Genomic DNA, 16058 nt, shown 5'->3' with positions numbered 1-16058 from the left:
CAGTTATATTCATACATGTATAATATACCAGAATCACCGAATATATATTATCGTCTCACATATGAGCCATGAAAGTAGCTTCTGCTACAGCTGGATCATATTCTAATGAAAAATGATTAATTTTCAGTTATAATTTGCCTTGCCATAGTACTTACTATGTTTAAACATTTTATTCTGGCCTCTATGCTTTAAGATAGAGAATAAATGTTAATAATTTCCAAAAGACAGTACAAAATGGAAAATGAAAAAAATATGCGTACAAAAATTTTAAAAAAAACAGGGCTCATTAGGTCATAGAACTACAGCACATTTTTTTTTAAATTTACTATGTATGTGAGCGATATTAAGAGACAGACGGACAGTCAGACTCAGCTCCCATTCACTGATTCACTCAAATGCCAACAACAGCCAGGGCTGAGCTAGGCCAATGCCGGGACACAGAATCTAAGAACTCAATCCATGTCTCCCCCAGATGGAGTTTCAGGCTCCTTCCTGGCTTCGGTCTGGCCCAGCCCTGGCCATTGCAGTCATCTGGGAAATGAACCAGCAAATGGAAGATGTCTCTTTCTCTCTTACTGTTTCTTCCTCTTTCTGCCTCTGTAACTCTGCCTTTCAAATAAATTAATTAAAAAAAAAAAAAAAGATCTGGGTCTCCTATGTCGGCAGCAGAGACCCAGCTACTTGAGCTGCCACCTCCAGTGACAAAGTTATGTGTTAGCAGGAAGCTGAATCAGAGTGAAGGAGGAACTCAAACCTGGGCACTCCAGCTTGGATACAAGCATCCCAAGTGGTGTCTTAAGCTCTACACCAAATAAACAATCTGCAGCTCTTACTGAAAAGCCCTGACAGAAGTCAGAAATAAGTAGGTTTAAAACTTATCCTACCTGACACCACACAGTTGGATTGTCTAGGCTTTCATTATTCAACAAATTACACAGATCGGAGGCAGACATTGTCTGATTTTTCAGACACAGTTATGTATCTATTTCCTAAGGTTATCCTTAAGATTAAATTTGATAACGTGTGTAAAGCATTTAACTCAATGTCTGGCAATAATGATGGCTTAGCAACTGACAGGCAACATGATTTGCCAAGGATACTATACTATGATGAGATGATGACAACTCATACCACTCCTACAATCCCCACCTCCACAACACACAAACACATATACACGCACACAAAGTGAGATATTCTAAGCTGAATGTCAATCAACTGTCAATACATATAGTGTACAGAAAATAAAATAGGCATAAGTTAGACAAAGATATGGATGTGACAGGTAATTTCTTAAAAGTCAAGTTAGGTAACAATAATTGCACAATAAATTGTGGAAGTTGAATCACTAATAACATTAGGGAAAAGAAAGCCAATTCTCTGTTTGATGGTTTAGAAAATCCTCTCTTTTTTGTTAAGATTTAATTTTTTTTGAAAGTCAGAATGACAGAGAGAGAGAGGGAAACAGACAGAGAGAGAGATTGTTCCAACAGCCAGAGTTGGGTCAAGTTGAAGTCAGGATCCTGAAACTCTACCCTGGTCTCCCACATGGATGATGGGCCTAAGTATTTGGACCATCTTCTGCAGCTTTCCCAGGCACGTTACCAGGGACTTGGAATGGAAGCAGAGCAGCTAGGACTCCAATCAGCTGGAACTCAAAGGGGGCACCGGCATCGCAAGCAGTGGCTTAAGCAACTGCACTAAAAAGTACCAGTCCCTGGAAATCCCTGGAAATTCCTTTTTCTGAGGATAAAGCTAGACAAATGAATTTTCAAAATTCCTGATTCTATGGTGCTTTAGTTCATTTAGCAGAGCTTTCTATCAAGGTACTAGTAAGTTGTATCCAGAGACTTTAAGGAAAGCACAAAAAAAACAACCTAAGTTTGCAAACACAGTCTTGATTTTACAGGAGCTGCAAAACTGTGAGGAACAGATTCCAAAAAACTCCTGTGTGTGCACAAAAGGCACAATGGTATTGGGTGTCTCACAAATGCTGTCTAATTCCATGCTCCTGGGGAAAGATCAGGAAATGAATTCATAGAGGACAGTTTAGAGTTTGTGATTCTGAGGGAGACAAACAAGAGGTCAAAGGAGAAAAGGGAAAACCAAACACCAACAGATTGAAAAGTCCACTGAAAATACAGGAATCTGGACACCACTTAAAGTCCAACTCCAACAATGGCCAAATGGTGTTTCATGTTAGCAAACACAATTGGCTTAGATTGTCTTCAACTTGTTGCAATGCCATGAAGCTCTGTTTTTAGATGCCTTTTTTGTGAATAGAAAAAAAGTAGCTTTGGATTATCACTTTTCTTCTCTATGTACTGCAAAACACTATTAACTAGCATATTCAGATCTGAACACTTCTGTGGACACAAGTTGGCTATTCTGTGGAAAAAAAAAAAGAGATGAAACAACATAAGGGGGTTCAAAAACCAATGTCTGATACCCATGCACAGTTTTTTCATGATACACATTGCCTATGAACTCTTACAAATTATTTTGCAAAGTATTGGTTTATTTGAGAGGCAGCAAGAAAAGGAGAGACAGATAGGGAGCCCCTATCCACTCATTCACTCTCCGAATGCCTACAATGACTGAACTGTACCAGAACCAGTGCTGGAAGCAAGGAACTCAATCCAGATCTCCCTCATGGGTGGCAGAAAGACAAATACTTGAGCCATCACCTCTGATGTGCAGGGTATACATTAGCAGGAAACTGCTGACAAGAGTGGATGCCAGAAATTGAACCTCAGCACTCCAATGTGGACTATAGCCATCTCAACCGTTAAACTAACACACTTTTCATGAACTTCTAAAAAAACCGCGCATATACGGATTTTTGTTTTCTTACTTTGAGATTATCATTCAACAACAATCGTAGATTTCACAGACTCTCGGCCTGCCAGGTAAAATCCCATGACTGTCACCACAGAAAGGGAACAGTATGAGTAGCCCAGAACCCAAGCCTGGGTTCCAGCTCCTGCACTAATTATCTCTGGGTTGCCTACACAGATGTAAGGCAGTGAAGCCAGATGAGCCCACACTCAGAAGAACCCGAGCGCGGTTGAATTCTGTCGCTGCCAGGTTGAAACTCTTACCTGTTCATCCAAGTCCTTGTCACAGGCTACCAATTATGCAGGGTCCCACCTGTATGAACTCTGCCAGTGGCTTCAGCTAATTCTCACTGACTTCAATCTAAGCCACAAACCAAACACAAACTTTTGCTTAAATGTCTGCAAGTGCTAGGTTATCAGAACCTATATTAGCTTTGCCAAATTTGCCAACGCAGTAATGTTTGTGTTGATATTTTAAATATTGTCTCCCATCCAGAAACCAACTTAAGTCTGTGAAAACACTATTTTCCCAAAAGAAACTTGGTCTAGGGAAAACCTTCCCTTATCTGAGCCTTCCATTACAGAACGAGGTGCAGTAGCCCACTCATCGTGCTTTCCACCTTAAAGGTATATTTGACAACTACCTTGCTGACAAAAGCGTCTGAGTTCAAGCACGCTTTGGTGCTGACACTGCTTTGTGCAGTGGGGAGGGAGTCACCCTCTCCACAGAGTGGTTTACAACAGAAAGCATTGTTTAAAAACACTTCACCACTAGCCTTTCCATAGTATGTTAATCAGGACAAAGTGCTGTAAGGATGAGAGGGCTGGGTGTGCAGCAAGGAGCAGCCCAGCGCAGGTGTATGCATTTGTTTCCTTCCTCCTGAAAGCCACAGGGGCCTGCACGCAGCACTTAGTGTCTCACCATCTCATCCGCCGGGCCCCAAATTCCTATCAGTATAATTACCGTAGATCTAAACATCCGTAGAGGTGCTACAAAGATATGTAAACTTAAGAGAGGAAATGTAGCCGTGTATCTGGAACTGTCCACTGAACATATTAACAAATGGTTTGAAGAAATACAGGCATGTCCTGTTGAAGCCTTTGGAAACACTGGATGTTCTGAAAGAACATTCTTTTTTTTAAAGATTAATTTGAATGGCAGAGTGACAGAGAGACAAATATCTTCCATCTATTGGTTCACAGTCCAAATGTTTGCCACAGCCAGGGCTGGGCCAGGTTGAGACTAGGAGCCTGGAGCTCCATCCAGGTCAGGATCCCACTTGGGTGACAGAGTCCCAAGCAGCACTTGGGCCATCATCCACTGCCTTGCTGGCACATTAGCAGGGAACTGGATCCAAAGCAGAGCACCAGGGATTTGAACTAGCAGTCCAGTATGAGACGCTGGCACCCCAAGTGTGCCACTGTGCCCAAGTAATCCACTGTGCCATAGCACCAGTCCTGAGTGAAATAGGGGCTGAGTGAATAGTGTTTACTATTTTCAGATGGCAATAAAATAATGTATTTAATAATACATTTAATAATAATTTAATAATGTAATAATTTTTAAGATCTAAACTAAGAAAAAATGCAATTATCAAATACAAAAATGTACTGACAAATGTAATAAAACCATGTATTAGAATGTAAAGTGCTATCAAACATTACTTCCAGATCAAACAATGAACAGGACTATTAATAGACAGTGTTTGGGGTGGCGCTGTGGCACAGCAGGTCAAGGCACCACTTGGAACAGTTACGTCCATCAGTGCTGGTTAGAGTACTCGCACCTCTGCTTCTGATTCAGCTCCCTGCTAAGGCGCCTGGGAAGCTACCAGATGATGGCCCAAGTACTCATTAGGGCCCCTGCCATCCAAGCAGGAAACCCCATTGTAATTCTGAGCTCCTAGCTTTGGCCTGGCCCAGCCCTGGCTGTTGTAGGCATTGTAGAGTAAACCAGTTTACGGAAGATGGATCATTCGCACTGTGTCTCTCTGTCACTCTTCCTTTAAGTAAATGAACAAATCTTTTAACAAAATTAGACAGGTGCTTGTAGACTACTTTGCCTCTCAATGCCAGGAGAAAACATATGCACCTCCTTGGTTGGCAGCTGGCCTATACTTCAAAGCATCTCCACGTAATTCTGAAGCTCTACTAATCATATTTGAAGTGTAAGTCAAGATTCTCCTCAATACATCATATTGTTAAAAGCAAAAGTTTGAAAGAAATAAAAAATAAATTAAAAAAGCAAAAGTTTGGAGTATTGTAAGTATGTATGTAACATGCTCATAAGCATCGGCAAAAAAACAAACCAAAAGGGAGAAGATGTCTTACTGACTGAGGGTTCCATCAAGTCTGTGAGGACTGGATTTTGAAACTCAAGGGGCACCATGAACCACCAGCTGGAAATACATTCTGCAGGTTATGGCCATATTTTGTTTAGTAGATAAATCAGCTGCACTGTGCGATAGGCAAGTGCAGGAGATGCTACCAAGCATACAAAATAGATTATGATGCCAATTTTAAAGGATTTAAATAGAGTTGTACAATGGGACCCCACTCAGGCCTAAGTATTATGCCTTTATTAGTTATAATAGCTATGTGTCACCTAGACAGAGCACAAATGACAGATAAATATTTTGGTTATTGAGACATCATGTGGGAAGATGGTGCAAAGAACTACTAAAAGCTAGGTAACCTCAATACAAGAACCCCAGGGGCTAGCACAGTGGCACAATGAGTCAACCCACTGCTAGGGATAACTGCAATCTTATCTTGAAGCCAGTTCGAGTCCCTGCTGCTCCACTTCTGATCCAGCACCTGGGAAAACAGAAGCCAGCCTAGTGCCTTGGCCCCTGTCACTCGCATGTAAGATCTGGATGGAATTCCTGGCTCCTGGCTTTAGACTGGCTCAACCCTAGCTGTTGTGGCCACTTAGGATGTGAACCAGTGAATGAAGATCGATCTCTCTCTCTCTTCTCTGTCTCAGTGTCTGTCTGTCCACCTCTCTCTTTATAATTCTGCCTGTCAAATTAATAAAGAAACAAAAACAAAAGACAAAAACCCCCAAGTCCAAATCACTCACTCTATGTAAAGTCTAGGGAAGCAACCTAGTCTTAGTCTCAGCTGATGCTGAAAACTAAGTAAGTTTGTAAGCTTTTAAACTAATAAGTGGGTATACAAGGAGCCATCAACTATTTTTCTAAGAATATATAACTAGGTTTGGATTCTTTGCTAGCTGTATAAGATTGAACCAATTATTGGATTTCCTGCAGCTTTCACTTTCTCATCTTTAAATGATGACAATTATACTGACTGTGCAGAATAGAATTTGTGTTTAAAATACACAGTAAAAATTTAGCAAAGTGTCTGGACTAAAGCAGACATTCAATAAATGCTAATTATTAATTCACTCCCTTCTGTTAAAACTCCACACATGCATTTCAGAAACCAGTTCATTCATTCATGCCTCTAGCTTGTTACAACCCACTTCTTGCATTTCTGTCTTTTCCCACTTCTTATTTCCCCACTGTTCTCTCTGAACTTACACTTTATCCCTATAACAACGTCTGCTCTCTTGAAGTCTTAATTCTTGAGTATTATCAGACCCTGTCCAATATGGTTCACTTTTTCAGATACTTCAAATATTGCTAACCAATCCTTGAATATCCTTGAGGCTTATGAAAGCTGCTGTGCCCATCCTCAACCCTAGGTGAACTGAACAGTTCTTGCATTAGACGCCTGCTCATATTGTGCCAAGCCATGTTAGAGAAAGCTAATTGAAGAATGTGAGTTTTACATTAAAGGGTGAGACTCTATAGTTTTTCTAAAAAGCCAATTAAAGCAATTTTTTTTTTTTTGCTCTCCTCTGCTTTTTTAAAGTGAATTTTCTCTAGATTCTATTCCCTAACAAATCTTGAAAAAAGTCATAACATACACACCAGCTGGTTGGATACACATGTTATTAAGAGTATTCCAACTTTGTACAAAGGCAGTGGCCCAGAGAAAAACTGCATTTCTCATCGCCCTTGCAGTCAAGGGTTGCCCAGTGAGCTGGACACTAGTAGCAAAATTCAACAGCTAGAAATCTCTTGAGACATATAACTACATGCAGAAAAATAAATTCAAAATCTATTCACATATCCCTTTAAATGGCTTGTCTATTAATTGTATTTTAGTTAGCAACTTTTCCTTTTCTCCATGCCATAGAAAAGTTTTACTTCTAAAAATAATCTCAGCTAATCAATTAAAATACCTAATCTGAGTTTGATTATAATTACACCCTCTGGAAATGGTAGTTGTCCAACTGACTTGATCTTCTCTTGGGATCATGTCTTGTTTTTGTTTTGTTTTGTTTTGTTGAAGATACCACAATGTACAATCGCAATGCTGCACTGTCAGTTACACTTCAACCCTATCGTGCCCACCTGTTTCCACCCATCGTTCTCATGGCCTTGCCTCGTCTCAGGACTTCACTGTTAGCATCCACAAACATGTATCAAATCCAAACAAAAGTCATCCCAACTGTGCAAAACAAATAGCAGACTGCCAGATCTCTTTACTGCGCAGACTAAAAGGGAAATGCGCTAGCTCTCTGAACAATCCTGTGAAAGACATTTACACTGGATTAAAAAGAAGGGTAAGTACACTTGCACTTGGGGGCCAAAAAATGGCACAATATTTCACACTTCTTTTAAGGGGATTTTTTCTGTTGTTTCCATCGGGCTGGTAAAGTTTATACTCAAAGGACAGATTGCAGATGAATAGCCAAAACACACACGTGCGCGTGCACACACACACACACGCGCACACACTCAAAACACTGATCTTCAGATGCTCCTTCAAACCCCTACACAGGACAGGACTGCACTTTTAGAAACTGAGAGGATATTGTATCTTCTGTTCATTTCCAGTGTCAGCAAGGCACTAAACACATTCATCAGTCATCTTACTTCCAGTAGAGTAAAAGTACAGCCTACTACTTACAGAGCAGTACATATAGAGTCTACTTAAGTAACTACTTACAGTAGACTCCATTTATTACTTTATTCCTCCAAATCTTCACCACTGCTCGCAAGACCTTCATTGTATAAAATATCATAACAAACTTTTTCAACCAACACAAAAGTGGTTATTCAGTGTGATTTCCAAATTTTCTCTGCCTGCAAACTCAACCTTTTTTATATTTATTAACCCTCCCCTCCTTTTTATGTGACAGAGAGAAAGAGAAAGAAACAGTGATCTTGTATCTGCTGGTTCATTCCCCCAAATGCTTGCAACAGTCAGGGCTGGGCCAGACTGAAGTCAGAAGGCTGGAACTCAATCCAGGTCTCCTACATGGGTGGGATGGAACCAACCATTTGAGTCATCACCTCCTAGCAGGAAGCTGGAGTTGAAAGTGGAGTGAGGACTCAAATCAGGTATTCCAATACATTAGCGTTCCAAGCAATGGCTTAACCCCTGTACCAAACACCAACTACTTTAATCATCTCTTCTGTTCCAGGCAAAAGATCCTGTCAACCTTTCAAAGAGAACATACCTTAGTCTGGTCCTCTTTCTGCTTTTGCTAAACATCATTCTTCAACATTTTTTTAATATTCAACGTTCACAGATTCCTTAGTTCCTGACTGTAAGTATGTTTATATGCCCTCCAAGCTCAAAAACAGACAAAAGGGATAAAGTGTTCAGCTGTGCTATGCATGTCCCCTTCTCTGTCCTACCAAATTTTAAGCAACTCTAAACAAAGTTCTTGACAGTTTCCCAGTTCTCAAACACATTGCAACACTGCTAAGTTCTACCACATTCGACTGAATCTCCTCTCACAAAAGTAAATCAATGACACCTAACAGCCAAATACCATACGTTTTTAATTCTTATTTAAGTCTGTAAGAATTTCACAAGGCTTCCTTCAATACCTTTCTCACTTCCTGGCCTTAATTTTTCTTGAATTACTCTCTATACTTCTGTGTTAAAATCTCTAGGGTTGAAGATCAGAAATCTGCATTTTTTATCAAACTCTTGGTGACTGCTTACAAATATAGAAGATGGAGAACCAATGGCACAGAGATTAAAAAAACAAAAGAAAATTGGTTAGATAGCAATAAACTAGTCCTCCCAAGAAAAAAGAAACTGGTAGTCATTTGCCTAGCCTTCTCTTCCCATAATCTAATCATAAGCTGAATATCAAGGTTCAGTTTAGAGTTGGGGCATATCACAATACCTAAAACTTCCTATTACATTGCAACAGTTATAATTAAAGTTAGCAGGACAATCCAAGACACATAGGATAAATCTTTATTGGAAAAGTGTAACTAGAGAAGTTTGTTTTTATAACCCTGATCCTATTTTCTTTGAGACATCCATTTACCAAGCAGACCCCTCTGTGCTGGACCAGTTGGTGAACAATGGAGGCCACTGACTTGCTTTGCCTCCATCTCTCAGGATGGGCCATGGGAGGCTGGGCTCTTGCTCAAAAGCTTTCTCTCATGAATTGTTCATTAAAATTTGCAGATATTTCAGCCTACTGTGGGTCAAAATGAGTGCTAACAGCAAGGTTAAATGACTTTTTGTTTTGCTTCCAAACACTGTTTGATTTGAGATTGCTTAAGAATAGTCCAACAATGTCAGTGGAATCACCATCACAGTGAAGCCACTGTGTGAGACATAAACACAGCACATACCAGAAACACAGTCATTTAGAAGACAAATGTTAGAAAGGAAATGGCAAAAATTATTAGTGTCACCTTCAGGGGAAGGAGTGTTGGCAGGCAGAGGAAGACTGGAATACACAGTACTCCTAAAATTAAATTCTACCATGACCCCATGCTGTCTACACAATCATAGTTAGGAACTTGGGTCATCTGGGTTTCCTCATTCATAGAACAAGAATGAATAAGTGTTTAGGGTGTCTACCTCATGGGATTTCCTAATACTAATGCACTGGAATCACCAGGATCACAACATGAATTTATATAGCCCCATCCCTACAAATACAACCACAGCTACTTAGGTACAAAGGTCTATTTTGCCATCAAAGAGATGGCTTGAAAACAAAGTTCTCTTGCATCCATTTTTCTTTCAGCTCTTCCCAAGGCTGGTTAATGGAGCTGATCAAAAGACCATAAAGTGTGACTAAAAAGTCAAAATAAATGCTGAAATTGAAAACTGAAAACTTAAGGGGAAGAAATGAGAGAAAACATCTGAATAAATACAAACCAAAGCATGAAGCAACAGGCTATAGAAGACAGAATTAGAATGTAATGTTCAAATATATAAAATCTCTGTGCAGACATGAACAATAGCATTTACTACAGATATGAAAACAATCATTCCAGGAAAAAGTTTAAAAATCCAGTTGTTCATGTCCTTTTTCTAAAACACCAAATTTTTAAATATGAACTGTTAAGTTTTTAGTATGCATATAAAATAAGACTTATTTTCTTTCACAGATTTTACACTTGTATCTTCAGTTATGCTGATAGCCCTAATAGTAAGAATAAAGGTGTTTAAAAATTTCAAACTCAAAAATGAAAACTGTCTCCATACTACCATGTATCCTATTTTACTGAATAAATTTTTTGAAAATAGCCAATTGGTATAGAATTCAGACACAAAAAAAAAGCATCACATTTCAGCATATTCTATTAATAGGAGCATCCAATTCTTAATCAGTGTGGATGAATCGTAGTTTACACAACTCTACCCAGCCATAATTTCTCTCATGTTAGCATCATACGCTTCGGCAGACCAAAGGATCTGTTTGTGTAAGAGGTAAGAATGAAGTCAGATGCTCTTGAATGAATCCTCTCACTCCTGCTGTTCAAAGATAGTCATTGAACAAGAAACATCAGTATTTCCTGGGAGCTTAGTTGAACTGTGGTATCTCTGGACCAATCTATTTAATAAAAATCTGCATTTTCACACAAGCAAGGGTACTCTGTACACACATTACAGATTGAGATGCATTGGCACACTTTACTTATTAGGGACATTTCTTCGGACAAGTCAGGAACCCTCAAAGACCTAGTTTCCTCATTGAAAAATGAGACCAAAAACAATGTCCAAATCACAGGATTAGTGTAAGAAATAATGACAAAACACTATCTAATCTATCCTGCATTATATTTTATCACCTACCTCACATTTATATCTTCATGATTTTTCCACTGCAGTTACCTATAGAATTACATTACTACCCTACCCTGATAAATTAAAGCTCCTTTAACTGAAATGTCTCCTTGAGTATAAGCATACAACAAAAATAGAAGGAAATTAATAATGCCATTTTGCATTCATTTACAACACAATGTAGCACCTGTTTTTCAATCAGCCTCAAAATATTTCTCTTCTGAATAATGTGTTTTCTATTTTTGTGGAATCAAAGAAGTTAAATAAAGAATGTTTAGTTTGAAAACAAACATAAATCTCTCTCCCTGACATCAAATCTAACTAATTCCACATTTAATTAGCCATTGAGTCTTCTTATTCTGCTACCCCAGGATGCTAATAACACACCAGGTGTCTTGAGCTTCAGTTCAATGGTGAGTAAGAAAGAAGTCTTAATAGGCTTCCACATTAATCCAATTAAGGCAACACATGCACACACACACACACAAATTTTTCATTCTACTTTTTGCAAGGACTTCGATATCCAAATTACCTGCTTCCTACATCCACAGGAAGGACACAAATCCATAAAATCAATTCCAGAGGAATCAAATCATTTTCACCTGCCCCCAGGATAGTAATCACTTAATAGAAAATGCCTTATTTGGCTACTTAAGTTTTTATTGCAAACATTTAAAACTCTAAATGCTTTTAAATAGTATCCATATCCTCAATGCTGAAGATCATAATGCTTTGAATTTTCCAGGAATGAAAAGTTTGCCTTCTTTTTAATTAAATCTTTGAACTTTTAGCAATTTGGCATTACCTAAGCCACATTCTGGACACATTATTACAAGGTCCTGAATACTTTATGAAACATAATAATTGATAAGTACCAAGAAAATAAGAAAAATTTCTGAAGGCCACACTATATATAAAACACAGGAGGCTGAAATTCAAAACTGTGAGTGGCAAGTAATCAAAAATTCAGAGTACCCTTGGTACAAATATCTACAACAGTGCTGAAATTTGGGGTGGGTATTAAGCATAGCAGTTAAGACAACTGGGTCCTGTATTGGAATAGACGGTTTAATTTCTAGCTCCCGCTCCTGCCTCCAGAAGAGGCAATGACAGCTCAAGTGATTGAGCTCCTGCCACTCACATGGGAGACTTGAATTGTGCCCCAGCTTCCAGCTTTGACCCTAGTATGGGCATTTGAAGAATCAATAAGTGAGTAAGGTATCTCTCTGTGTCCTTGTCTGTCTCTCTCTCTCTCTCTCTCTCACAAGTAAAATTTTAAAAACAGGAATGAAGTCTACAGATTAAGAGGAACTTAGGGCTGGCACTGCAGCTCAATAGGCTAATCCTCCACCTAGCGGCGCCGGCACACCGGGTTCTAGTCCAGGTCGGGGCGCCGGATTCTGTCCCGGTTGCCTCTCTTCCAGGCCAGCTCTCTGCTGTGGCCCGGGAGTGCAGTGGATGATGGCCCAAGTCCCTGGGCCCTGCACCCACATGGGAGACCAGGAGAAGCACCTGGCTCCTGCCTTCGGATCAGCACAGCGGCCACAGCGGCCATTGGAGGGTGAACCAACGGCAAAGGAAGACCTTTAACTGTCTGTCTCTCTCACTGTCCACTCTGCCTGTCAAAAAAAAAAAAAAAAGAGGAACTTAGCCTATGCTAAGTTTTTTTTTTTTTTTTCTAATACAATGTGTATGAGAACTTTATGGGAAACTTTTAAAACTTTCCTGAATGGTTTAAAAAACTGCCAAGTGGAAAGAATGTCCTGGTTATCAACAGAAAGAGCAAATATATATATTTATATATATATTATATATATATTTATTATATTTATTATATTGTATATTATTTTATTATTATTATATTTTATATTATATATTATATTATATATTTATATATTATATATTTATATATTATATATATAATATGTATGTATATATATATATATATATAAACCTGATTCTTCTCAAGTCAATTTAATCATCATCAAAATCCCAGTAGATATTTTCCTGGATAATTATGTGCAGAGATGAAAGCTTAAATAAAAAGAGCAAGTGCAAGTTTCGTGAAGATGCTTCTAAAGAAGAAGACTGGAAAGTACCTGGCCACTCAGTGTCTAGCTTGGTCACGGGAGCTCGCTGTGGAAGCCAAATTAGTTAATAATGAGCCCAGGAAAATAGGCTCAAAAAAATTTGAACAGCAGCCCCAAATTATATACTAATACCAGCTACAAGTAGATTAAATACTTCATTGTGAAAGACAAAATGTGTAACTATTTAGAATAAAATACATTTTAAAAATAAGTGCAAAACCTCAGGTAGGGAAGTATTTCTCTTTTTTTAAAGATTTATTTATTTATTTATTTGAAATGCAGGGTTACAGAGAGGGAGAGAAAGACAGAGAGATCTTCCATCTGTTAATTCATTTCCCAAATGGCTACAATGGCCAGGAATGGGCCAGGCCAAAACCAGGAGCTTAGAACTGCACTCAGGACTCCCACATGGATGCAGAGGCACAAGCAATTAGTCCATGCTCTACTGCTTCCCCAGGTGAATTAGCAGGGAGCTGGAAGGCAAGTAGAGCAGCTGGGACTCCAGCCAGCACCCATAGGTGATGCTGGCGTTGCAGGTGGCAACTTAACCTGCTGCACCACAATGCCAACCTCTCTTTAATCTTCAGATTTTTAAAAAATTTATTTGAAAGGCAGAGTGAGAAAGAGACAGATCTTCCATCCACTGGTTCACTCCACAAATCACAGAATGGCCAAGAATGGGCCAGGCTAAACCCAGGAGCCAAGAGCTTCATCTGGGTCTCCCATGTGGGTGGCAGGGCCCCAAGCACTTTAGCCATCCTCCGCTGCTATTCCCAGGCACATTAGCAGGGAGCTGGATCAAAGTGCAGCAGCCAAGACTTGAGCCAGCACTCCAATATGGGATGCCAATATCACCCAGTGGCAGCTTTACTTGCTGTGCCAAAATGCAGGCCTTAAGAAAAATTTCTTAGAGAAAACATCCCAAAATACGAACAGTTGAATGAAAATTTGACTTTGCATTAAAATTAAGAATTTATCTCATCAAAATACACAATAAAGAAAATTACTAGGCACAAACTGGAAATAGGTATTTATATTATATATAACTAAATGAATTACTATCTATGGTACCTAACCTGCAAATCACCAAAGAATTAGGGGCATGTGTCTTGGTACAGCAATGTTAAGCCACCACTTGGGACACTCACCTGCCACATCAAAGTGTCAGAGTCCTGGATGCTAGATTCCTATCCAGCTCCCTGCTAATATGCCCGCGAGGCAGCAGACGATGGCTCAAGTTCTTGAGTCCCTGTAACACTGGTCGACTGGTATGGCCATCTCTGGAGTGAACCAATGGATAGAAATTCTCTCTCTCTCTCTTTCTCTCTCTCTCTCCTCCCTCCCTCCCTCCCTCCCTCCCTTCCCCCTGTTGCTCTGCCTTTCAAATAAATAAGTAAATATCTAAAATAAATAAATAGAAATGTGCAAAACATATGGACAGATATTTCAGTGAAGAGGCAACAGAATGGTTAATGATGACAGGATGTTTTTCTCGTGATGGGTGAGCAGAGGCATCATTGCACACCCACTGAACTGCCTATAGTTAAGGTACCAGACACTTCACATGTGGGCCAGACAAGCACCAGTGAGGACCCATGCTGCTAGTAGATGCTTCAATTGATGATGACACAACTGTTTTGTCACATGCTGTAGATTTAATTCTTTAAATTCCTTACAATCAAGCTATTTGGTTTTCCTATACTAAAAATTGTTCAAGAAAGTTCAGCATTGCTATTGATAGTAGCATCTATGTGGAAATAAATCCAGATAAGAATTTGACAACAGAGAAGAAACGCACAAATTGAAATACTTTCTCAGAAAATAACATGTTACTGTGAGCTCTGAAAGTTTTAAAATGGCATGGAGCTCTGCGTAGCATGATGGAATCTTGCTCTGTCTCACCTGGGATGTGAGTGAGCCCTCTTTCCTGGGTCTCCACTACTAACCTGTTAATACAGAAGCTTCAGTTATGGGATCAACTGACCAAGAATGGCAGTGCTGGTCTTCAGCCCTCACAATTAGCCTAACACTATGTCACTATTCCTTCCACATTCATCTCATCATGCAGACAGTGCATATCATCACAACAAGACTGAATACAGTACAGTAGTAATTATTGTTCATCTCTGATTATGGCTAATTTATGAATTAAACTTTAACATAGCTATGACTGTACAAACAACATAGTCTATTCAGTCAACCTCCAGATTAGTGCGATATTCAGAAAAACCATGACACCTGTCCTGAACATGAACAGAATTTTTGTCATTATTCCCTAAACACAGTGTAACAGCTATTTCCATGGCATTACATTGCACTGCGTGTTACAAGGAATCTGAAGCTGATTGAAAACACACAGAAGGATGCGTGTAGGTTAAGTGCAAACCTGTGGCCACTTTATATAAGGGACCTGACATCTGGATTTTGTTATCCAAGGGGTTCCTGGAGGCACCCCGTGGTGGATACTGAGGGATGATGCCTAAGATTTAGTGCTGTCCACAAGTCTCCAAAGACTACATATAAAAATATGATTTTAATAGGGCTAAGAAATAAGCAAAATAAAAATTACCTTCCTATGTCAGATTCAACTCTATTAAGCAAAAAAACACATGTAATCAAGTATCAAGGATATTAGCCATTTCCAGCAGGAAGACGGGGTGATAGGATAAGAGCACTGTCTGTTAAGGACGTTGGTATTATTTGTGGATTTTATCTGTTAAAAGAACATGCTTAAATCTGACTTAATATTAGGCACACATACATAAAAATATGTAAATGTTGATTGCATATACTATTCCTATGTATTATAACAATCTGTAGTTATATGAAAATAAAGCAGTACCAAGAAAAAGGATAACTGATTATTTTGAGTTCATGGTGTCACATCTTGTATGATCACAGCCGATGAACAGAGTTACCAAGGTAAAGAAAGCATACTGCAAAGAATCATCAGATAAAGCAAGAAAAAAAAAAGATGAGGAATGGAAGTTAGTCACATGAGCAGATCCCG

The 16058-nt window shown here is 39.1% G+C and overlaps 1 protein-coding gene across 2 annotated transcripts in view; it reads right to left on the bottom strand.

The window, feature by feature from the left end:
• The window catches only part of CACNA2D1 (calcium voltage-gated channel auxiliary subunit alpha2delta 1), a 521978-nt gene that overhangs the window by 390995 nt on the left and 114925 nt on the right, over positions 1–16058 (bottom strand). The gene's annotated exons all lie outside the window — the stretch shown is intronic.

The sequence above is a fragment of the Lepus europaeus genome, chromosome 1, assembly GCF_033115175.1.
Source record: "Lepus europaeus isolate LE1 chromosome 1, mLepTim1.pri, whole genome shotgun sequence".
NCBI lineage: Eukaryota > Metazoa > Chordata > Mammalia > Lagomorpha > Leporidae > Lepus > Lepus europaeus.
Note: the sequence above shows the minus strand (reverse complement) of the source record. Positions and strands in the feature narration are given on the sequence as shown.